We start from the raw sequence: 26,832 nt of genomic DNA on the forward strand, positions 1-26,832 counted from the left end.
GCCCTGTGGATTAACGTTCACAAAATGAAGATTAACGTTACAATTTATCATTTCATCAATTTCAAGCTTAGATGAAGAACATTGTTTGACCACCCAGTTAGGGGCAACGAGGCAGCCAGTCGAAAGGGTACACGTTCCGTCACCGACTACGCAGTCAAGTTCCTCATTCTGGTCTAGATATTATTAAGGATGAATTAGCCGTCAAAGATGACACAGAATCCTTGGATGGATTGCTTTCTTTGGCCATCAGGCTAGTTAATCAAATTAGAGAGAGAGAGAGAGAGAGCAGGTCGCCTGCAAACCCCAGCATCAAACACTAGAACCTCACCCTGTTTACCTGCACCTGATCCATTAACCCCCTCGACCTCTGCCGAACCCACCAAGGAGCCTATGCAGCTGGGGAGGGCTCGGCTCACGGCAACAGAACGACAATGGAGATTCAGAGAGAGGCTCTGTCTGTACTGCAGCCAGCCTGGCCACACCCTTGCCCAGTGCACTAGCCTAAAAGATTAGGCTCATCAGGCTCAACCCTCATCAGGCTCAACCCCGTCAAGAACTCTGCTAGACACCAAACTCCTTACTTATTTTTCTCTCTCCCCCTCAAGGCCCTGGTGGATTCGGGGGCCGATGAAATCTTGATAGACTATAATCTGGTATTGCAAAGCATAATTCTCACCCCTCTTTCCGAACCCAGAGAGGTGAATGCCTTAGATGGCAGACATCTGGCTAAAATCACCCACCAAAACACCAGTATTACCCTAATTACTTCTGGCAACCACGAGAGACCATTCAGTTCCTAGTAATCCCCTCACTCTCCCCTGGTCATCTACACAATCCCCACTTTGACTGGAGACATCCAGGAAGCGCTGTCTGGAGGACTCATCTGACTATCTTCATCCCCTGTCTTAAAAAAGAAAGATGGCTCCCTGCAACCCTGTATTGACTTTCGAGCTCTCAATAATATCACTGTTAAGAATAAGTATCCACTTCCCCTGATAGATTCAGCTTTTGGTCCCCTTCACGCAGCCACCATCTTCACCAAACTAGACCTACGCAACGCTTATCACCTGGTCCGTATTAAAGATGGCGATGAGTGGAAGATGGCTTTCAACACCCCCCTGGGGCACTTTGTGAGTATAGGGTGATGCCGTTCGGCCTCAACAATGCCCCCGCTGTCTTCCAGAACCAAGTCGACGATGTACTCAGGGATATGCTTAACCGCTTTGTGTTCATGTACCTAGACGACATCCTCATCTTTTCCAAAAGTCGGCAAGAACATTAGCAGCATGTCAGGTTAGTGCTCTAGAGACTTCTGGAGAACAAGTTGTTTGTAGAGGCTGAGAAATGCAGTCTTTTTCTTTCCTGGGTTACATCGTTGAGAAGGGACAAGTCAGGGCAGATCCCGCCAAGGTGAAAGGTTTCCCACCAACCTCCCTCTGGACTGCTTCAACCATTGCCCATCCCCAGCCATCCATGGTCCCATATTGCTGTGGATTTCGTCACTGGTCTCCCCCCATCATTAGGTAACACAACCCTACTCACCATTGTTGACCGTTTCTCTAAGGGTGTACACTTTGTCCCTCTTCCTAAACTCCCCTCAGCCCTGGAGACTGCTGACCGGCTGACCAAGTATGTTTTTCATCTACACGATCTACCACTGGATATCGTCTCAGACCGAGGGAAGGCTTTCTGCCTGGCACTAGGGGCATCTGTTAGCTTATCCTCCAGCTATCATCCTCAAAACAACGGGCAGACCGAGCGGGCCAATCAGGACCTGGAAGTAGCTCTACGCTGTGTTTCTGCCCGACATCCCTCATCATGGAGTTCCCACTTGGCTTGGGTGGAATATACCCATAACTCCCTCGCCTTTTTTGCCACAGGTATGACACAGTTCACCATCATGTATGGTTTCCAACCCCCTTTCTTTCCTTCCCAGGACGAGGACATGGCCATCCCCTCTGTTCAGTACCACCTGCGCCGCTGCCGTAGGATCTGGAGGGAGGCCTGGGCAACTTTAGTCCGCAGGGCCGCCCGGAACGAGAGGTTGGCTATCCACCGACGCACCCCCGCTCCCACATACATGCCAGGACAGAAGGTATGGCTGTCATCCTGGGACCTTCCACTACAGGTGGAGTCACGCAAGTTGGCCCCCAGATTCGTGGGCTCTTATGAGATAGAGAAGCTCCCATCCTCCCTCAAGATACACCCCACCTTTCACACATCCCTCATAAAGCCTTTTACCCTTACCCCCCTTTGTCTTCCCTCTGCTGGTGTGTGCAATCTCCCTCTGATGACTCTGTGAAGGCGCAGCCAGGGACAGTTCCCCACCTTACCTGCAGCTCATTTGCTAATCACCGGCAGGATGTTTACCCTGGTCATTCTCTCAGTCATCGCCAGTTCGTCTTCAACACTACAGTGGTAGTCGCTCGCACCTGAAGTACCCCTGATAGAGTTGTAAAATTATTGAACCAATAATAGATGGACAGTACCAAAGCATATGTACTGGGGTCAATCCTTAATAAAAAGCTTTAGCTAAAACAGGATAGTTTTAGCAGTGTTACTTTCCCAGTTATGCTTATGTCATTGTAGATATAAAATCACAGCTCAAATTTTACCTGACAGGACGGCAATGCCTATAGGATGCGGGGAGTTGGCAAAGTTTATTTAGGGACTCTCTCCCTCTCTCTCTCTTTCCACTGCCGGTCCTGTGAGGAAGTGTAGCGTGGGCGCAGCAGGTGTGGACGCCAATTGTTTGCTGCGGTAGGTTTACTGAAAGTCACTTTAATGTAAATGGAGATCACGCAGAAAACGTTCCGCAAACATTAAGCACATTTCTGTCCATAGAGCCCAGCGTACAGCTGTGTGTGTGTGTGTGTGTGTATGAGAGACGGTATCAGCGTCACCATACAGGCACGCTGTAATCTCCCCCAGTCAGCGTGTACCCACAAACTAATGGGAACAATACTTGTAAGTAATGCGCCGGAACATTTATCCAGAGTCTATACTATTGTGTCTGTGACATTAAGTGTAGTTGTCTTTTCCTGTTTTAGTACTTGTCGTCAAGACAATAAGGACGGCGTGGGTCTCTGCTTTATTTTAATGAATTGAAGGTATGGCATAACGATTTGTTTTATGTTTGTAAATGTTTTGAAACATTTTGATAAACTTGTTTAATAATTGTGTGACCTAATATGACATGTTTGTTTCATAGGGCTGCCTTCAGGCAGAATATTTACGGTCACTGTTTTTTCCCACATTTAGATTTCATTTAGATTATTTGGCCTTGTTTAGATTTAGTTTCTTTCTGATTAATTGGTTTGATTTCTGGTTTCTTTGTTTCATTTTATTTTGTTCTGTGTTCTATGGGCAATGTGCAATAAGGCTGACGAGTACTGTGCAATCCTGGTTTAATGGCTTGAATATTGGTGAGTTATTGGCTCCGTAAACTAGAGACCCTCTTCTGTCATTTCATTGTATAATATCGCTTGCAGTGTTAGGATTCTTAAAGTGTGCTGTGCTTGTTTTATGCATGATAATTTAGCTTTGTTGAATTGGGTCTTGAGCCTTTAACTTCTCTCTTTTTAAACTGTTATTTATATCAAGTGCAGGCCAGTACTCCATACTTTGCACATGATCCTGTGCTGTTTGATCAGTCTTTTTAAATCAACTGTCCGACTTGAATAAATTGTCTATTCTGGAATCATCAGCCTCCCGTCCCGTTTATTCTGGATATATGTGGTGAACCCGATTGGCATTCAACTGTCACCCTAAACTTGTGACCACTACACATATGAGTCAATGAGACAGGAGATTGTTGACACACACAGATAGGGTCGATATCGGGATAAATTTGAGAGAGTCTGAGTTTCATCCAGTGAGTGTGAGGTACGATTTTACATTGGATTAGACCATGTTTGGCACTATAGATGAGGAGTGGACCTGGAGGAGAATATCATTCCATAGATAATCTGTAATTTCTTAGCCTATATCTTGCTCCCATGATGTTCTGAAAGCCAACAATAAGGAACTCTTAAGTAAGAATATTCTGTCATTTCCACATGAGATGACAACTTTCGACATAAAGGGTGGTATTAGAATAGCATCAATGAAAAGGTTTACAGGCTGAGAGGAAAATTGGGGGTTTGTGCGCCCGACAAAGCTACGAACCTGTAAATATGTTTCAAGAAATGACTGTTTGGGACACCAAATTTAGCAGAGGTGTTGAAAGGATGCAAAAGTGCCCTCAATATACAAATCATTAAATGACTTTATGCCAAGATTAGACCACATGGAAAAAGCTCCATCTGTTAGAGAAGGACCAAAAACTTGATTTTTAACTACAGGAGCGAAAAAGGTTTGCAATCTAAAATGGCATATTTAAAGCTTTTACTACATTCCGAGCAGGTTATACCACTAGGTGTGAAGATGGCACCCAGGAAGATGCTTCCAGCCTCAACCAAGCTGGGGCAGCTGAGGGTTGATTACTCCTCATGTTCAAAAGGCAGCAGCAGAGCTGCCACAAGGAGGGGGCACATGAGAGGAACAAAAGGAGAGACTGAAAGAGACCGAGCGGAGCTGAGCTGTCTCGCCAACAGAAATTGCTGACCCATTTAAGTTGAGTTGTTGGAATTTATGTTTGCTCCAGTAAAGAATGAAGCAAGTTAAAATGTGAGTGAATGGTCTCTGGCTGCTGTGGAGAGACCCCGGTGGCAACGTCACTTGCCACTAATGGATACAGTAAGTGAATCTCCTCCTTTAGCGTACATGAGAGGCAATAGACAGGGTATCATTGAATATCTGAATACCTCCCATCTTGAAGCAGCAATGAAAGGTTTAACTTAACATAGGTTTGAGGATATTATTGAAAAAACTGAATGTATTCTGTCTGAAAGATGTATTGAAAGGGTTTATTTAACATAGGTTGATATTACCGGGTCAAACGATATGTTTCTTAAAAGTTGATTGTCAGTACCATCTGCCCTGTTACTCTGAGTTTGGAGAGGCAGCCCTCCTCAAGATCCTGTTAACAAAGTCAAGTGCAGCAGTTGGGTCAGTGAACTTGCGGAAAGCTCCACTTGGTAAAGTGATCCTCTGTTTGGCCGGGTAAAAGAGGCCAAATTTTGATACCGAGGAAGGAATGCAGGAGGAGCTAGGCGTTTCCAAACTCTGCGTCTTTCTTGACCACACATGGGGCAAAGTCAGGGAAGATGGACAGTCTCTTGCCTTGGTATAGGAGAGGGGCCGCTTCCCCCGCCCAGCATAGGATCTCTGCACTGATGTTAAAGAAGTGGATTCTGATCATACAAGGCTGTGGTGGGCCCCCATCATTGGGCCTCTCTTGAATGGATCTGTGGGCATGATGCAAGAGGGGCATTTCATCCAGATTTAGATTCATGTCCTGCTGAAGTTTAGAGATTAACCAGTTATGAAGCGGTTCATTCTGGTGAAATTCGCCTAAAAGGCATACCCAAAGTAAATTGAAAGCTGTTCTTGAACCATTTGGAGTACATGCATGGTTTTGGTCTCTTTGGAAAGGTAACACTGAATTTTGTTCCACAACAGTCAGAATCACTGTAAGTGCTACTGGCATTGAGTAATAGAAGTTGGAACACACTGAAGTAGAAGGTTTTTATTTCCGCCTGAATATTTTTTGGTAAACAGATGCCTGCAGATGACTCTAGCTGGGACTTATGAGCTGGAAAACACAATGGGACCACAGCATGAAGCCTTACCTAGCCCAAGTTCAAATTTGATAACAATACCACATAAAATGAATATTTTACACATATTTTTCTAAGGGTATGTCTAGGCGTTTTCCAAAAAAGGCCATTTGGAGACTCCAAAGGCCCTTGGTAACCATGGTCACACACATACACAGTGAAAGAAAAGGGGCACTCACACACACACCTCCCCCAGATCAGAAGTAACACCTAAAGACACACACACAGTGAAACAGAGGGTCATACACAAAAACAACAAAAACAACACTTTTTTTGCCTTTTACGCACAGCTGTTTGTCTTTACGCAGTGATTTCCTCGCTGTGGCTTTAAATTTACCCCCTGAAGCGGCATATCTGCGTGTTCGAAATTTCATTGGCTATACGAAGTGCCAGTCATCAGAACAATCGGTTCCAATTGGCTCACTCTTTACACGACAGAAGAGGGCAGGCACTGTCCTTCAACGAGGTCTCTCGTAGGCTGTGGACAGGACATGCCAGCTCCTATTGGGTCAAGTGAGCTGTCAATCTAAAGTTCAGAGTGCAGCCTCCATTTTGAAATCAAGATATCAGCTGTGTTTACATGCAAACGGGAGTTACGAGGGAAAATTATCTTCCCTCCAGGTCCTCACATTTAGCTTGGATTGCTTTAACTTCACCTCTAAGAGTATTAACTATGTTGATGAGAGTAGCCAAGTCATCACTGCAGGTGATAGCTGAGAGATCAAGGTCCTTTCTGGTAGAGCCCTGTGAGTTCACTGTTGTTTGTAATGCAGCCACAGATGATTTTTAACATTTTGTTTTACATAACATTTCATTTCAGAAAGTACAATTTTCTTCAAGAAAGCCAAACAACAAAGTGCCATAGGTAAGTTGCATATAAGAGCTACTAAATCGCTACTTTTTAAATTTTATTTTTATTCAAGGTATAGACGGAAGAGATGTGTTTTTAGTTTCCGGTATGTAGACTTTCTGCTGTCCTGATGTCATTGGGGAGCTCGTTCCACCATTTAGGAGCCAGGACAGCAAAGAGTCGTGATTTTGTTGAGTGTTTAGCTCGCAGTGAGGGAGCAACAAGCCGATTGGCCGATGCAGAGCGGAGTGAACGGGCTGGGGTGTAAGGTTTGACCATGTCCTGGATGTAGACTGGACCCAATCCATTCGCAGCACGGTACGTAAGTACTAATGTTTTGAAACAGATGCGGGCAGCCACTGGTAACCAGTGAAGGGAGCGGAGGAGCGGAGTAGTGTGAGTGAATTTAGGTAGGTTAAAAACCAGTCGAGCTGCTGCATTCTGGATGAGCTGCAGAGGTCGGATGGCACTAGCAGGTAGACAGGCCAGGGGGGAGTTGCAATAGTCTAGGCATGAGATGACCAGAACCTGGATCAGAACCTACGCTGCCTTCTGATTGAAAAGGGGACATATTCTCATGATTTTGTGCAGCATGTATCTACAGGAGCGTGTTGTTGTAGTAATGTTGGCAGTAAGGGAGAGTTGACTGTCGAGTGTCATACCCAGGTTCCTACCAGTCTGGGTGGGGGCTAGCACGGAGTTATCAATAGTCAGAGGAGAGAGCAGCTGGGGTGGATGTGTTGGGCAGTGTGATCCAAGTCCGAGTGAGAGCAAGGAAGTCAAGCGATTGCTAGGTAGCAAAGCCAGAGATGAAGTCCGTCTTGCGGGTAGCTGACTGGCAGTTCCAGAGGCCCCCTGTGACAAGGTGTTGGGTATGTGTGGAATGGATGGGATAGATAAGAAAGGAACAGATACGGTAATGGTGTGAACTAGTACGAGGCTTATAGTATCTACGAGTAGATATGCGAACAGGGACAGAAAGTATACACATATTCAAATAAAAGGAAACGTTATAGCAGTCTTATACTCAGCCTCCAATGAAAGACTCCTTTGTCTTTATCCTCCGAGTCTTCATTTTCCGAGTCTTCAGACTCTCAAACACTTGAGTGAAACAAAATCCTAGCTCATACAATTCAAGGTAAGACAAAACAGTACAAACTAGCAATCTAGTTAACCTAAGACAGCAGATACAATAGTATTCTAGCAAAGAAGCTTATTTAAAGAATATGCTTAGCCTAAATCCAAGTAGTCCAGTAGTATGAAACCCCAGAAGTCCAATGCACACAAAATGTTTGCTTTTTGGAACTGGGATATATACCTAACTCAGCTGTGCTGACCACACCCCCTGCTCATGAGTCAATCAGGCACCAGGTGGCAATGGCAACTCAGCAGGGTTCACCAACAAGAGACACTTGTCACCTTAATCAGTGAAGAGGTGAGTTTAACAAAATCTCCTAATTTGCCAAAAACTGATTATGGACAAAGTCTATTTCCTCACAGGTAGAAAGTAAAAATATAACTTAGTCCTTAACAGAATTGGATTAAAAGTCAAGCACTTTAACTCTAACTGGTTCTCTTTAACTCTCAAACACTTGAGTGAAACAAAATCCTAGCTCATACATTTCAAGGTAAGACAAAACAGTACCAACTAGCAATCTAGTTAACCTAAGACAGCAGATACAATAGTATTCTAGCAGAGAAGCTTATTTAAAGAATATACTTAGCCTAAATCCAAGTAGTCCAGAAGTATGAAACCCTAGAAGTCCAATGCACACTAGTTAAACTTTTAATAAATTCCTTTCTGAGCATAGGGTTTTGGAAAATGTTTAAATGTTTTAGTCTAGTTTATCATATATGTCCCTCTTCAGTTGCTCAAGTGCCTTGGTGAACATCTCCCAGTTATCACCATCAGGATTCTGCCGCTTGGCGGTTGCTTAGGGGAGGTAAGGGCTCCACCAAGGCCTGCCTCGCGGGGTTCCTCTTGGGCCGAGTTTTGGAGGTTTCTTTCTTATCAGCCATTTTGGCAACCTATACGGTGCCCAAGTTTACTGGCCCGTAGGTACGGTTTAATATATTTATTTTATGTGACAGTAGCTGCATTAGGGGTAGTGCTAGCGAGCAGTGTCAGCTGGAATGTTAGCGGAGAAGTAGCGTCTTTGGTAAGCATGACAGTTTACTCACGTCATTCTTTGTTTTGAAGGGCAATATGACCTGAGCTTCATCCACGAGCAAAACAAATCACAACGTGACAGAAGTTGTGGTCATGAGGGTTAATTATGTCTGCATCATGGATTAATGCCGGCTGGCATTAGCTGGCTCAGGAAAGTCCAAGTCTCTGACTGCTGCCTGCTTCGGTAGTCACTTAGAAGTGGTTTGATGCCGTTAGTTGTTGTTCAAAAGAGCAACAGGGATCGACAGACACCAACAATATACTTTAAAGTAGTATTTTCATAAAATAAGGTAAAACTGTGTTAAAAAAATAAACAACTTTTGCCACTACTTGGGGGAGCTTCAGGAAACGTGACCTCACTCCATTGTGTCTGACAGCGACCCTCTCGTTATTTTAAGATAGCTGATGTACTTTATATATGCTGCAAAATTCAATATATCCACACTTTTATGGTGCAAAATTATGACTGTCATAGATATGACGCAATTGAATGAAGTCTTTTTTTCTTTGTTGTGTAATGCTTGAGTGATGTGGTTCAGACAGTCAGTGTCAGTGTTGAATAGTGTTCTGTTCCCATAAAGTTCTGAAGGAGAAACTGTTTAAAGTCTGTTTGTCTGTGATTTAATGGATCTGTGTTTATCAGAGGGTAGTGGTCAAACACATGGTGTCTGAAGTGGGAAGGGTCCTTCAGAATGTTGGCTGGATCACATGTCGACACTTGACTCTTAACAGAGCAGCAGTACAGTACCTTCTTCACCACTGCGGTGGTGTTGGTTGTCAAGAAGAGATCCTCATCAACAAAGAATCATAAAGTTGAACCCCTTCACAGCTGGAAGATCAGCCTTTCAAAGCATTTCATACTGACTGGTGTGAGTGCTTCTGGACGGTAGTCATTCAGGTTGCTGATGACAGACTTTTTAGGCAGTAGGATGATTGTAGAAGACTTCAGGCAAGGAAGGATGGTTTTTGAGCAGACCTGTAGAAGTGCTGTAACAGCCCCCAATAGGATCCAAGGTTTAGAGCAGTGATCACTAACCTTTTCGAGCCCAAGATCGCTTTTTAATTCCAAACGTAAGCCGAGATCTACCACCCTGATGTCTTCCTAGAAACCCACTTAGGAGGGTCATATTTATTAGTTTTTGCAATTTCTGTTAAAGGCTGAATGTACGAGCATAAATATACACAAAGAAAGGCAGTTGTGCAACTTTATCTATTCAATGCACAATATTCACATTAATATCAATTCATATTTACAGCATCTGTTCAGTGCACAATATTTAGCTTCAGTTCAACAATATGTTCTGCAGAGGAGCTGCTACTGCAGCACAATGGTTTTACATAGGCTTTGCCTTGAATATGGCCATAAATATGACTATTTTCTTTATGAAAGTAGTCCCTTGTACTCAAATAAATACAAGTACTATACAGTATGAAGCGGTGCATCTTCCGCTCCTGCAAATATTTTCACAATTAAAAAAAACTTTTTAAACAAAAGAATGTAAACCGTCAACAGAAACGCTTTTATTTTGAAACGCATACAGAAAGTGGTTTTAACATTTTAAAATGCATGTTTGTGACATAATTTCAACAAATAAACATTAAAACTCAGGTGAAAGATCATTTTCTCTGTTTATTCTTCTGTGAAACACAACGTTTATCAGTCTATGACACAAACGTATTTACAACACTTCCCGAACCCATTTCAAAGTAAAAGCACTCCAGCGTTTCACTTTCTGAATACATTCATTAGTTCTCACGGGGCTTTAATTGTTATCGACAGACCAGAAGATGCGCGTCTTCATACCGTAGTGTCCTGGTGTTTAGTTTAGTACATAAAATGACTTGTTTTGAAGGCAATGCAGTCGATAAACCAGCAGCTCTGCCGCCAGTAGCGGATACTCTGCCGTCTGAACAACAGACAACCGACACACAGCTGATCTGCAGCGCAACTGGAGCCAGTGAGTTCAGAGAGTTCGGGATCGACAGTGAAGACTGCGAGATCGACCGGTAGATCGCGATTGACGGGTTTGCGACCACTGGTTTAGAGAGACTGCCTGTATACCTTTACTGTTATGGATTAGTCTAACCACTCTCATGCATCCTTTTAAGGGGGCGGGTGGGTCAACAACTCTCAACGACCCCCAAAATACTCCTAACAAAATCAACATCATGGTGGGTCCAGCCTCTCAGGTAACCTCAACAACTCCTAACGACCCTGCAAAATACCTTGGATTCCCTGCCGAAGAAGCCTCTTGGAGGAGAGGTGAAACATTTTCAAGAAACTCAACCAAGTCCAGTTGACCTGTTTTTTAGCACTTGGATTTGATCAGATTAATTGTTGAACGTTGAGACTGTGAGAAACCCTAACCCTAACCCACACACACATGTCACCTCCTTCCTAATTTACGTAGTTTTATGTGCCAAGTCCAACATGTTCTTCAGGGTTCTTCTCTTTACTGTTTCAAATGTTGGTGTTTTAATAAAACTCAGAAATGCCCCCCCCCCTTTTTCTTACACACACACTACACCCCCCCTCAAAAAATAAAATAAAAACAAGGTATGAGCTAAACCGAACTAAACCATGGATTCGGAGTATCATTACAGCCCTACTCATCATGTTACTGTGTTTCTGCTGGACATGTGTTCAAATGGTTTGCTAACAACTTCTCCAAATAAACAAGTTGTCAATGTTAAGTTCACCTATTGAATTTGAATTTGGTTTCATAAAGGGTTGGCCTTGGCGGAGGTATGCAATCTACTCAGTGCTTTTATTTTTTAGGGTTTAGGGTACTAACCAGAGAAGTATACTCTGTTTCTTTTAAGTCCCATGACAGTGGAAGGTAACAGAGCAAGAGTGATATCCTCACCATATCTGTTAGGCTTATATCTGGAGCATGTTGAAGACATGATCATCTTGATGACAATGTTCATTGTAATCAGACGGCAAAGTTCTTCAGACACTCGAAAAAGTCATCAATCTTGAATAGGTGTAATACAGTTCTTAGTTTCTTTACAGAATCAATTCTAAGAATCTACCAAAGACAGCTGTTCTCATTTTCTGTTCATTAACCCTGGTGTTGTTCCTGGGTCGGATTGACCCAGAGTGTGTGTGTGTCTGTGTGTGCGTGCGTGGCTGGTCAGGGTTAGGGTTAGGGTGACCCACGGATTCTCCGTGGGTCTCCTGGGGGTCATTTAGACCCACAGAGAGGCCGGTGTGTATCTCCTGAGATCACAATTGGAATCAGCTATATTGTCGAGCAAATTGACCAATTCCCCAACCCCAACGTGTGTGCGCGTGTATAGGGATATAAATAGATTCAGGACACGTCCGTGTGCCGTTCTCCCTGACCAGGTCACGATGTCACGTCAAGCGCGTTTCACCAGGTTCTCCAACAGCTGTTCTCCTAGCAACAATCCTCTGAACTCGAAGAGGACTCGGAAGAGCAGGACCGAGAAGTGGACCGAGAAGAAGACCGAGACGACGACGAAGACGGCGGCAACGAAAACTACGACCCAGTGTGTGATGCTGCTGCAGATTCGTCATCGTGTTCATCCTCGGAAGAAGAAGAAGAAGGAGAAGAAGGAGAAGACTACGGCACCACCACCACCGGACTCGTGGAAAGCGAGACCTTCCTGTCAAGAAACAGAGAAATAACATGGTCCTCGAGGGTGTACGACCGATCGGAGGGCCGCTGCTCCTCCTCCTCCTCTGCTGCGGCCCAAAGCGCCGCCGGCGCGGCTACGCCCATCGGGGTCCCCCCGGGCCCCACGACACACGCGACGTCCCGCGCCCATGACGTAGTCTCGACGTTCTGCCTGTTCGTCACGCCGACGGTAGAGAACATCATCCTGGAGATGACGAATCTGGAGGGTTGTCGAAAATACGGCCGTGCGAGAGGTCTGGGACGCGTGGGTGGCGCGGCTGCCGTGCCTCTACAACCCGGGGCCCGAAGTGACCATGGACGAGCAACTGGTTCCGTTCAGAGGTTATTCTTTTTTTTCATTTTTTTTTATATTATTATTATGTTATGTTATTACGTTATGTAGCTATAGCTAGCTAGCGGCTGCTAGTCTTCGTCCTCATCTCCTCTCCTCTCATCTCTTCTCCTCTCCTCCTCCTCTTCTTCTCCCCAGGCCGGTGTCCTTTCCGACAGTACATGCCCAGCAAGCTGGCGAAATACGGAATCAAGTCGTGGGTGGCCTGCGACGCCAAATCCAGCTACGCTTGGAAGATGCAAGTCTACACCAGAAAGCCGAGCGGCGGATGCCCGGAGAGGAACCAGGGGTTGCGGGTCGTGCTCGATGTCACGGAGGGACTGCGCGGCCGCAATGTCACGTGCGACAATTACTTCACCTCCTACGAACTCGCGCGGCAGCTCCTGGAGAGGAAGATCACCGTGGTCGGCACAGTTCGGAAGCCCGAGCTCCCGACTGGGCTGCTCACGGTCAAGGGAAGAGAGGTGTTCTCATCCAGGTTCGCTTCACGCCCACCGCCACTCTGGTGTCCTACATCCCAAAGAAAAACAAGAACATGGTGCTCCTGAGCACGCGGCACACGGAGGCCGACGTCACCGGCCGCGAGGACGGGAAACCGGTCATCGTCCTGGACTACAACCGCAACAAAGGAGGTTTGGACAACCTAGACAAGGTGATCGGAACGTACAGCTGCAGGAGGATGACCGCGCTGGCCCCTGGTCGTCTTCCACAACATCCTCGGCGTCTCTTCCAAAACGCCTTCGTGATATGGAGAGAGATCAACCCCGACTGGATGCCGGGCAAGCGGAACAAGCGGAGGGGGTTCCTCGAGCTGCTGGGAAAGGCTCTCGTGACACCTTTCATTGCACGAAGGGAGCACATCCCCCGCACGGAAGCGTCCGCCACGGTTGTGAAGGCTGTGAAAGCCGCCGCATGGAGAGCTCTTGACGACGACGACGACGCTCGACCCGAGCGTCCGGCCTCCTCCCTAGCCGGGGGGAGTAAGAGGAAGAGGTGTCAGATATGCCCCACGAAAAAGGACTGTAAAACTCACACCGTGTGCTGCGGGTGTAACAAATACATCTGCAAGGGCTGCTCACTTGTCTATTGCCCTACGTGTGCGTGCTAATATGTGTTGGGCTATGTGAGGGGGTTAGGGTCCACAGTCCAAGCAGGAGGAGGAGGAGGAGTGGGGACAACACAACAAGGGTTAGTTAAATCAGTACCCAAACGCTCACAGCCAACAGCCGGGGGAAGCAGGGACAACACAAGGGTTAAGAATGTCTGTTGGGCATTGAACTGTTTCCTTTGAACATTTGAATTATGCCCTTTCAAACCAATGAAGTATTTCCTATTTTTTGTCACAGAAAGCAAACTGAGTGACAGTAAAGCTAATAAAACGAGCTTATAAAAATAGGGAATTGAGTGTTCAACTTCACTCCACCGCTAATTGAAGACTTTTTAATAGTAGAGTATCCGCATTGCAAACATCCCCTGACACTGTTGCCCCTCTGAAAAAGAAACAAGTAAATCAGAGGAGTTCACAAAAACATGGTTTAAAACAAACATCACAGAAGTAGAAAAGGAAGTGGAATTCCACTAATCTAGTTGATTTTCGCCTAGTCTTAAAAGATAGTCTGATAATCTCCAAGAAAGCCCTCTGAAATGCCAAAGCCTCCTATTATCATCCTCAATAGCAGAAAATAAGAACCCCAGATTCCTCTGCATCATGATGTCTTAAGCTTCTTTACAAATAAAATAGTGACTGTCACCACCTTCAATAGCACAAATACTCATCCAGTACAGTGGTCTTAGAACCATCTGTAGCACCAGCTATATATTTAGATATTTTCTTCTATAGATCCTTATGAGCTGACTTCATCAACAACTTCAACATCAACTCGTCTATTAGACCTGTTGGGATCTAAAACCAGGTAAAGAGAACATGTAACCCAAGAAGCCTGAGCCAGAGTTTTCAGCAGTTGGTCAAAGTATGCCAGAATTCCATTGTGGACCCCCTGGAGTTGCAAACCGCTGTTTGAATTTGAACTCTGGCCTCTCACTGGCTGAAAGCCAACAGACTCCCTGTGTGTACAAGTTGTTCTGTGTGACCCAGTCTCTAAAAGGGAGCAAACACGTAGACATTTGTTTTACTTTCAGTTTCGTTTTCACCATTCCCCCTTTTTGAGTTAACCTTTATTTTTAATTTTTTGTTAAAAGACATAAGCCACACGTCTTTCACTGGCGGGTCGAGTTTACAGACTTCTATCTGATCCACAGTCAGCTGTGCACAGTCAGCTGTTTTTGCCTGCAGAAGGATGAATGACTTCGTAGAGGAGAATGGACAGAATTCCCTCCTTTTTGTCAACATCGCTGCCACTGAGGAAATCAGCTCATCGCCGTTCGTTCCAGGGACGAGATAACGGCCACAGCCTGCTCTCAGCCACGGACCGCGCTGATTACGCTTGGACCAACCACGGAGCAGCACCAAGCAAGAGTGTTATGTCTGGGCAGAGACTAGTTTAATAGTTAGTTTATTGTTGAATGCAATATTGTGTCGGACCGCTGGATCCTCGTTGTTGCTTTGCATTTACTGTGTTTTTGCGCCGTGTTTAGAATCCGTGCTTTACGCAGCGCCGGTGCACTGTTAGGCTCGCCACCGTTAGAGCAATAGCGAGTATTTTACATGTTAGAAGACCGGTACCCAGCTGCATGGACCTCAGTTCCCCCACCTGGTTACGTGGTAAAATCACTGCATATTGTCCTTGGTGATTTAAATGGTAAATGGTTTGTATTTATATAGAGTTTTTCTAGTCTTGATGACCACTCAAAGCGCTTTACAGTACAGTTTGCCATTCACCCATTCACACGCATTCATACAGTGCATCTATTTGCAGCACTTTTTTGTTCTATGAGGGGCAATTCGGGGTTCAGCATCTTGCCCAAGGACACTTCAGCATGCAGAAGGGGAAGACTGGGGATTGAACTGCCGACCTTCTCAGCTACATTTAGATCTCCTCTTATCACTTGTTGCATGTTTCTTTCTTCTCTCTCTCTCTTTTTCGTCTAACCTGCTTACACACACACATTCAGACACATCTTTATACACAATCACACTTATACACACCAGATAGTGTGATCGAGTTTGCCATCAATTGCCATATTGCGATTAGAGCCACGAGTTAGGTCACATTGTTCTTTGTTCTCGACTTTTCAGGAGGTTCCCCAAGGAGACACTATATACATTGATGACATGTCCTCCATCACCTCAACTCCGACAGACACAATGTGGAGCTTGAGATCATGGACGCCTTTAGGGGTCACAATCTCACTATTGACAACACTGTCCAACAACACACACACCCTCTCTCTCTCTCTCTCTAAGGTTCACACATATAAATATTTTTTTTATCGCAGATTCCTCCCACAGTGGTGGCTGCAATTTCCATTATCAGGTTTAAAACAGGTTGAATCAAGAATCTATTATTTATGATATTCTACTCTGTGCAATAGACAAATGAAAGCACATCAATAACACTTGAACAAAAGGAAAGGGACATTTTTACTAACAAAAGGCAGGAATTATTGCCCATGGCAATATGACCCATGACAATAATTGTTTTGGGACTGCCTGCTATTATGAACAGGCATGGGAGTGGGGGTTATAATAGAGAGAATTCCGATTTTGGGATTTGTTCTTACTTGATTTTTTGGGGGAAAAGTGACGTTTCTCATAAAAAAAAATGTTTATTTTAAAAATTACAAGTTTAGATCTTTTTGTAAATGAAAATTTACCAATAGTGATGTCCAGATGATGGCCAAAGCATGACAATCTGGTCCAGTTTTTGAGAGCGTTGGCTTTGACAGTGTTGGCTGTCTGTTCACACACAAACCTGTATGTCCTCTTCCATGAGTTAAGAAACTCCCTTAAACCACTTGCAAAATTTTGGCCCGTGTGAAAGAAACTTGTCTCAAAGCAGGAGTTTTGCAGTTTCCAGTCGTTTTCGATGTGAAATGCCAATGGCTGAGGCTAATATATGGTTCCATGGTTGAGGCAAAAAACTCCACAGACTACAGTGTATTTGCTAGTTTGTCGCGGCATGCTTCATGCTTCAACAAATGGCTTGCTGGAGTTAAATCTGCTACCAAGCAGGACCACATAAGCATGACACAGCATGGGTGCTGTGAGGCTGCAGTGGAAATGCATGTCATCAAGGCATGGATTGATGTCGTTAAAGTGGGCTGAATTGTGCCAGTGGAAAAAACTGCTTAAGAGTTTTAAATGAGGCTGCCCTAAGACTGCATATTCACCAAAGTGCTAATTTTATTTCTCTTCACATCATTTAATCTGCAACAAGAAGCAGCATTTGTTTAAAGGGATACTAAACCAAAATAATTTAACTAAAACTTCCTCCATTGTGGAATCTACAGCTAGACATACTACTGCATGTGTAGATTTTGCTTTTCTTTCCTGTCCTCATTCTGCAGGTAGCTTTGACTCCTGGGATAGAAGATCCAGATCTAACTATTAATGTACTACTCAACTACTATGTGAATTATGATGATGATTAGTATTATTATTGGTTCATTATTTCCTATCAACATAATTGTTTATATTACTAGTATTAATAGGTACTGCTATCATGCAATTATTAATAACATTAATAAGTACAAGAGTCACTATTATTGTCAAAATAACAACCAGTATGACTTTGATTTAATACAACTATTATACAACTGTTCCTGGTCTCTTCTTTTAATGAGGGTAAGTGTATAGCAACTATATCAAACTATATGCAAGAGATTTTTGAAAACAATTGTGCAAACAATACATTAACCATTAGTGTACTGTGCTACTGGAGGAAAATGTTAATAAAAGATTGTGTACCCTCACAGACACCACAAAGCTGCAATGTTTTTTCCAGTTTTAGAGATTGTTTGCAAATTTTCCTTCATCCTGTCTTCCCATAGGAAATCATAGCTTACATAGGGCCCTTAAATGTCTGTAGCGTGAATCATGCGAGTAGTATGGATGCAGCATAAGAGTAGAATGGGTGGCAAATCCTTCAGCTACTCCTCTCCTAGGTAACCAGCTGGCAGTTTGGGTTTGTGTGGCAGACAAACAAGTTGAGGGTTAAGGGCTGAGGATGTACCACCTTGTTAAACCATGAGGCAAATTGTGATTTGAAAATATGGGCTATACAACTACAATTTTATTGATTGACTGATTAATTGTTTTTATTATTATTAATAATAATATTACTATCATTGTTAATAATAATAGCAAAATAAAACCCTACTGCATTCGTTTGTAAACCACTGTTTGAATCATATGGGCCATTTCTTCAGACCTGCTGATGGGTACTATGATGCCTAATTTTACATTCTTGGGGGCTTTTAGAGGTTTTGATGAAACAGTAGGGGAGAGAGGCTGGCGGTCTGGCCTGAGCTGTTGGGGAGGGTAATTAGTGCAGAAATTCCACAAAAATATCTCTCATTAAACTCCAGTCAAACCGCCTTCCCGACTTCCATCTGGAGGCCTTTCCCTCATTCTCTTTCTCTTTTTTTCCTTTCAGTTTTTTCTTAGTCCCATTAGAAATGTATCTGGTTATAATAATTCAAACATACATAAAAAAAAAGCCTATTGATCTTGAAGAAACAGTGAAACAGTGAAACAGTGAAACAGTGAAACAGTGAAACAGTGTAGACCCCCACAGGATACACAGCAGTTGAACAGAATTCCCATTTTGGGACCATGTTATATGAGTGGTCACTCTTTGTGAGTTAATATTTTTTGTTTGCTGTGTGTTTAGTCCATTTCTTATGAATGTGTGCATATCTTACAATTTGTGCAGTTTGATTTGTCAAGGTTAGACCATTAAATGATAGTAATTAGACATAAGCCCTCCAGAGACAGACTGGCACTAGGGTCACCTGACCAGCTTTTAAGGGTGCATATCACCATTTTGCTCTAAATCCTATTTCCTATGTGGATGCTCATTCTACCTCAGCCTTTGTAACCACTTTGTTTGTGTTCTGATATTTAACAATGTTAAACTTTTCAATAAAGTTCCTTGGAAGGTGAATCTGACATCTCAGTTTAAGTCCTTACCGGACACCCTGTAGCGGGACAGTTTTCAGTTAACCAGTCCCCTGTTTATTTTTTTATAGTTGTTATGATACTATCATTATGAAATGGCAGTATTACAATGTCAAGAGATAGTAGATGGGCCCGAAGTTCATCACTATGTATTTAATGGTCTATGTCATGAAATAGCAATATTAGAATAAACAAGTTGTATATTTACAAGTAATGAATCAATTATTCATGTCAGCAATGTTAACTTTTATATCATGGGATTGTGGCTACCTAAGGAACGACACCTTGTAGTAATTAAATGAGAAGAGATTAAATGGAATAAAATGAATATGAATAACAAAATTTTACTATCAAGGGAAACTTTTGAAAACACTACTTTTGAATTAGCTGTCTTCGGCAAACTGGAGAACAGGGAAATTACTCTAGTTTGTTTATCAGTCAATCATTATAAATGTAAACTCCTGTCTTACTCTCTTCATGGAATGAAACCATGTTCATAGGCAAAGAATAATTACATGTCACAGACATAACACTTCTATTTAGCACTTACCTCCACTTTTACTTTCATGTAATGCAATGCATGTAATCTATTGTCAACTTGACTTCATTAGTGGGTTTTCATTTCCATTTTTATGCACATTCAGTTGCATTTCTACATAATTCGAAAGGTATTCAAGTTATATATATACATACACCCACAGCTCATCGCAGTGTTGCAAAACATGTTATATTGTAAATTACATAGGACAAGCTATTTAAGTGCTGTGGAACGTAATCATTGCTTCATTTCATTGGGTCTATCTTCCAAATACTAATTTGCTGATAAAATCACCTCTAATATATCAATGTCATTCAGGAGTTAACATAATTTCTGCTGTAGTTGTGCAACCAACAGCAACTAAAGCACCATGGGACTTTTATTTTGGATGTGCCTGGGAAAACTTGAAAAGCAAACTGAGAAGCCCAACCTCTACAACAGCCTCTTTTAAAGCCCACTTTGATAGAGACTGTGCCAAAGTTGGAATGAAAAGCTCATTTTGCTTCTTCCTCTGAACAGCGAAGTACCCTGAAACCCCTCTAAGGTCTCTTCTCAATCCCACTGCTCTGTTTTATGAAAAGGAAATATGCTTTGAGCACTGTTTGGCTTAGGGAGCCATGCTTTTATTATTTAGAAAGAAAACTGCTGAGAGCAGCAGTTTCTTATGGCAGTTCAAAAGACAGACATACACGATCAGTTAAAATTCATAGTTCTTTTTTATTTTTATTTGAACTAAGTTCACGGTTCCAAAAATGAACTTGTTCACGTTCATTTGTTTCATTTTTATTGGGATAATTTAGATGACAAACTTACGATCATGTGTTTAATTATGAATCTATGGTGTCGGATCATGAATCCGTGTTGCTCCAGTCACTTTAACACTGAGTGCTGCTGTTCACGTCTCGTGTTGTACTGAGCACAAAGGTCAGCAGGAGAGTGGAAGAGGGCACAGGAAACTCCAGCACGATCCAAACCAACTGCAGCTTCTTCCCTGATCATTGAGAAGTTGTAGTGGGAGCACACACACACAAATTTCTTCGCCCACTCCTGGTATTTCACATGATGGCCTGATACGATGATGATATAAAAAATGAACATGAGCGACATTCACACGTTCATCATATGTAAACTGATTCGTTCAGTTCGTTGTTCACAAAAGATATGAACGCGTTCATGCACAACACTGGGTTTTGGTACATGGCAGATGGGCTGGTCAACCCAAGAAATAATACAATTTGCAGACAATAGCTTCATTGATTCTTGAAAGTAAACAATGGAGACAAAACAGTGTCATATCAAAAATAAAATTGCATATATTCATAGCTAAATCTCCATATGGATAATAACTGGAGGAGCCACAGGAGTCCAAGGAGTCATTTTGGATATGCCCACCGTCACCAAAGGTGAATAGACCAGCCCTGTAATGTCTGTTAATGTCTAACGTATCTTAGTGACAATGGATATTTTCATTACTGAATGACAAGAGAGCGTGAGTTCTTATGGAATAAGAATGTTGGATCTCGAATCAGAGATCGTCATCGTAATGGCGAATCCTGTATCGTGCTGGCTGATCGTGATCATATTGGTGGATCCTGTATCGTGTTGGCATCTGATAATGGTGGTGGACCAAGATCGAGGTGGCAGCTGATGGTGGATCCTGATGGCGGCAGTGGATCATGATTGTGGACTATAGTGGCATCCGATCTTGATGGTGGATCATGATCGTGCTGGCTGCTGACCATGGACTATGATTACAACAACACTGCTTGATATACAATATATCTACTCAGATACTCGACCATTACTGACAATAATCCATCAATTAATTTACTTTCCACTATGCTACAAACTGTTTATTCTAATCAATGCTGTAAATACCCTTATCTTTCTGATGTTCTCCTTTACACTTGAGATCTATTGCACTTCTGTCCGTCCTGGGAGAGGGATCCCTCACATGTGGCTCTCTGAGGTTTCTGAATTCAAGATGGCGGTCTAATCGCGTGGTTTTGTGTTACCGAATTCAAGATGGCGGTCTAACCACGTGATTTGACGTAGGGTTGAATTCAAGATGGCGGTAAACTTGTGGTTTGACCAACAGGAAATGGAGAACAAAGGGATGCTTTGGTCTATCTTGTGGTTCAAAGCGCTGAATGGCGTCTAAGTCCCCGAACGGGTATAACACGTGAATTATGTGGATGCAGGTCGGAACGTGTGTACAGGCGGGTTTAGGAGAAAAGAGAGAGAGAGAGAAAAGGAAACATGCAAAGAATGATCAGAGGAGATCTCAAACACCGCCAGAGACAACCTTGCGGGGACTTTACCACTCGGTACCCAAGCGGACGAACTAAGATCCGTCCAGCTGTGTACCGATCTTTTAATGGGTTAAAATCTCCGCAAAATTGGTCTAACGGTAAACAGTGCCGCGATGTGGCCGGAAACGCAGATTCGTCACGACACGCTGGCACAAAACAAAGCCCTTCTGCAGGGATGAACAGCTGAGGAGCAGCTGTGGTTTCGGATCTGAAAAAAGTCTGGGGACTCGGCCTGCGAGTGAAAGACTTTGCCACGGTCGTTTCAAAATAAAGCTCAGGTAAAAAAGGTAAGTTCACAAAAATAAAAGGGAATGAACTTAAGGTAAAAATCAAAATACAAACGTTTGGATTGGTTGCTCCCTTTAAGTGTCTGGATCATCTGGAGGAACCGGGAGAGGTTCTGGTCCTATCTTCAGCACACGGGAAAAAGCAATGAATTGAAGGGATTCTCTGTATTTATTACCTGAGAAGTGTCCGGCCTCCCTCCAGGGGGGGCCGTGGGGTCTGTTGGCTCTCAGCCAATGGAAGGCCCGAGTTTGACCTCGGGCGGCGGTCAAAAAAACATGGATGCCCCAAAAGGATTCTGGGTGCTCTTCAGCCTCACAGCAGGAAACAACTCGAGGCAGGCTCTTAAAGGCCCATGTAGGCCTCATCATTCCTTTGTCTGGACCCGATCCCCAACACCTCTTTCTTCTCTGTCAACTCCTGAACTTGTCATGCTGCTGCAAGAGCTGCAAGGTCCGGTTGGATGTACCGGAAGTTCCTTAATACTGGCTTATAGTATGTCTTAGTACGACATAGTACGTCTTACAGGCAGCTGGAAAACAACATGAGTAACATGAGTATATTATTAATAAACGGAAATAGCCTCGCTAATTCACCTTTGGAAGATCCACAGTAAAAAACACAATCACTACAGTTACTTACATACAATGGTGTCATTTTCCACACTGCAAATCCGGACTTGCAGCGAGAGCTTCGGCCAAATGTGCAGGGATTGCCTCGTTGTGGGGGAGCTCAGGCTGTGAAAACACAAAGATGAAATGGATCAGATAAAGTAAACAAGTATTTCATACAGCACAGCACAGCACATCTCTTCTTTAATCTTACCCTTGCTCCGGTTCATAGCGCCTGCCATTTGCCTCAGAGGTGTGAAGACGATGCACAGTTTCCTTTAAAATACAACAGGACAAAAATACAAGTTCATAAGAAAACTTAACGAGAACAAACTCTTATATTTAAGCAGTTCGTACATATTTAAACATGCACTAGTTCTGCTCAAGCACTCGATGCTCTCTTCTTCTTTTAGCAACTTTCTCGCTAATCCCACAGTTGTTAACACGCTATTCAGATCTAAGAGTTAGCTTAGCAGTTAGCAACGGCTTCTCTCTTTAGCTTAGCTCTTGCCATAATTTTGGGATTGTGTGCCCGTCTTTTCCGCTTCGACTCCTCCACACTGGGCCTGCGGCTTTGCTTTCCAACGCAGTCATCCTCTGCTACAGGGGAAACAGTGTGGTGTTGACTTCAGCAAGTTTTTTACACCGAAAACAGAGTCACTCATCGAACCACGCAAAACACGAGCCTGGAGTCTGCGGGAGACAGACGCTTCATTCACAAGGCTGTGATTGGACGAGCCCTCTAATGTGTTGACGTTAACGACTGATGTGGCATCTTCAGGAATGAGTGTGACGTTTTCAGAGTAAAACTTCACAAATGACCTTTTCACTTTTGAAGCAGCGGTTATTACAGTTTTTAAATTGTACTTTACATTTATATAGGATGAGTATGTGACTGAGGACCAGTTTATTGGTGTTAAGTTAATGTACTTACATGGTCAAATACCTGGGTCATGTCATCTCAGCATCTGGCGTTGCCACTGACCCTTCTAAGATTAGTGCAGTGGCTGAATGGGCACAACCCACTACTTGTACAGATCTTCAATCATTTTTGGGATTCGCATCCTATTATCGCCGCTTTGTGGAAGGTTTTGCGAGGTATGCTGCTCCCCTCCACCGGTTGGTGGCCGAAATGGATGGCACCAAGAAGAAACGCAGAACCCTTGGGAAAGCCATTATAGGCGACCATTGGAGTAATGAGTGTGAAAATGCTTTCCAAACACTCAAGAGACTGCTTGTGACCGCGCCAGTTCTGGGATATGCTGACTTCACCAAACCCTTTGTCCTTGAAATCGATGCTAGCCATGCTGGACTTGGTGCTGTGTTATCCCAGGACCATGATGGAAAACGGCGACCAATTGCTTTTGCAAGCAGAGGCCTGAGGCCCACGGAAAGAAACATGTCCAACTACAGCTCCAGAAAGCTAGAATTCCTGGCCCTTAAATGGGCGGTGACCCAAAAATTTCGAGAGTATCTGCTTGGACAGCAATTTGTAGTGTTCACTGATAACAACCCCCTCAGCTACCTGCAGTCAGCTAAACTGGGGGCAGTGGAGCAAAGGTGGGCATCGGAGTTGGCAGTTTTTGATTTTGAGATCAAGTACCGCCCAGGACCAACCAATCGCAATGCCGATGCTTAGTCACGCCAGTTGCACTCTCAGAGCACATCACTTTTATTCCCCGGCTTGAAGGTGCCGCTGGAAGTCCACGAACCAGCAAGAGTCTTACTTGAAAGTGCCCACGCCATGGCTGCAACCTGCCAAGCGATAGCTGCTTTCCCATCACGGCCCAAAGCTGACCTAATTGCTCTACAGGCCACAGATCCAGTAATCTGTACCTTCCTACAATATTGGAAGAGGGGCACACCTCCAACTAAACAAGAAATGGCCAATGCTGGTAGAGGAGTAAAGAAGCTGGTGCAGCAGTGGTCCAAAATAAAGTCAAAGGATGGTGTCCTATACCGTCAAATACAGCTACCAAGGGAAGGACAAGTGGTGTTCCAACTCTCCAACTCTCCATGCCTGCATGGAGAGGTCCTTAAAAGCCTTCACGATGACCAGGGCCACCAAGGCATTGAGCGTAACAACAGTCTGGTGAGGCAGAGGTGTTTTTGGCCATTTATGGGAAGTGACATTGACAGATACTGTCGGGAGTGTAACCGGTGCACACTGGCCAAAGTAGTACAACCAAAAGTCCGTACATTCAGGGGGAGTCTGTTAGCCTCTAAACCATTGGAAGTCATTGCCATCGATTTCACTGTATTGGATAAGGCCAGTGATGGAAGAGAGAACGTGCTGGTGGTCACGGATGTGTTTTCAAAGTTTTCCCAAGCATTCCCGACACCAGACCAGTGGGCCAGTACAGTAGCCCGTGTGTTGACTGAAAAGTGGTTCTACATTTATGGTGTACCCAAACACATCCACAGTGATCAGGGAAAGTGTTTTGAAGGGGACCTTTTGAAAAGACTGTGTCAACTGTATGGAATAGAGAAAGGTAGAACCACACCTTATCACCCAGAGGGCAATGGACAATGTGAAAGATTTAATCGAACATTACATGACTTGTTGCGCACCCTCCCCCAGGAATAGAAGAAAAAATGGCCAAAATACCTACCTCAGGTTCTTTATGCATATAATACCACAGAGCACCAATCAACTGGTTATTCACCGTATGAGCTGATGTTTGGCCAGAAGGCACAACTACCTGTGGATTTCCTGTTGGGCGCATCACAGGAGGAACCCACATCTAGGTCGGCAGAGGATTGGATGGATGAACATCAAAATCATCTGAGTTCAGTCTATCTTCATGTTAAGGAACGACTCCAGCAAGCAGCAGAACAGAGGAACAGACACTATCAGCCAAACGCAACTTCTCTTATCACTCCTGGAAACCTGGTCTACAGGAAAAGTCACCCCATAGGACGCCACAAAATTCAGGACGCCTGGGATCCAGCTGTGTATGTGGTGGTGAAAAACATGGATAAAGAAGGAAGGGTATATAAAATATGCCCCAGAGATGGTGCTGGCCCAGAAAAGAATATTAACAGGTCAGAACTTAGGGTTTTACCGACCGCCACCATCAATAGGCCCATGACCCAAAACCAACCGGTACCTGATCCAGGCCTGGTCGATGATCCACCGGATTTTAATAAAGAGGACGAAGACAATGACTCAGATGGGGTCGTAATCACCATGGAACCCGAGTGGTGCCGAGTTCAGGCCCCCTCCCTCACTCCCCTTGAGCTAAATGGTCAAACTATGGGCACAGAATTACATAGCTCTGGCACCCCACTATCCAGTTCAGATCACAGCCAAGAAAATGGCCCAAACAATGTTAATATAGTAGCAACAGGGCAGCCAAACATATCACAAAGTAGGCCCAAAAGGAACACAGCTGGGCGTCACACCAACCCTTTTAACCTTCCGAGGTCAGTAAATGAAACCGTTGATACCTCAGTTACAACCTTGCAGGTGAGCCATGCTGCAAATCATCACGTTGTTGAGACAGTGTTTAGACCCTGGTTGTAATTTGTCACCGGGACGGTGACCTTTTAAAATTGGGGCCATTGTAATGGGGTCAATCCTTAATAAAAAGCTTTAGCTAAAACAGGATAGTTTTAGCAGTGTTACTTTCCCAGTTATGCTTACATGTCATTGTAGATATAAAACCACAGCTCTAATTAACCTGACAGGACGGCGATGCCTATAGGATGAGGGGAGTTGGTGAAGTTTATTTAGGGACACCGTAGTCTCTCTCTCTCTCTCTCTCTCTCTCTCTCTCTCTCTCTCTCTCTCTCTCTCTCTGGTCCTGTGAGGAAGTGTAGCGTGGGCGCAGCAGGTGTGGACACCAATTGTTTGTTGCGGTAAGCTTCATTAACTGAAAGTCACTTTAAAGTAAATGAAGATCACGCAGAAAACGTTCCGTAAACATTAAGTGCATTTCTGTCCATAGAGCCCAGCGTACAGCTGTGTGTGTGTGTGTGCGCATGTGTGTGTGTGAGAGACGGTATCAGCGTCGCCATACAGGCACGCTGTAATAATCTCCAGTCAGTGTGTACAGACAAACTAATGGGAACGATACTTGTAAGTAATGCGCCGGAACATTTATCCAGAGTCTATACTATTGTGTCTGTGACATTAAGTGTAATTGTCCTTTCCTGTTTTAGTACTTGTCGTCAAGACAATAAGGACGGCGTGGGTCTCTGCTTTATTTAAATTAATTGAAGGTATGGCATAACGATGTGTTTTATGTTTGTAAATGTTTTTAAACATT

Source organism: Hippoglossus stenolepis, chromosome 20, assembly GCF_022539355.2.
Source record: "Hippoglossus stenolepis isolate QCI-W04-F060 chromosome 20, HSTE1.2, whole genome shotgun sequence".
Lineage (NCBI taxonomy): Eukaryota > Metazoa > Chordata > Actinopteri > Pleuronectiformes > Pleuronectidae > Hippoglossus > Hippoglossus stenolepis.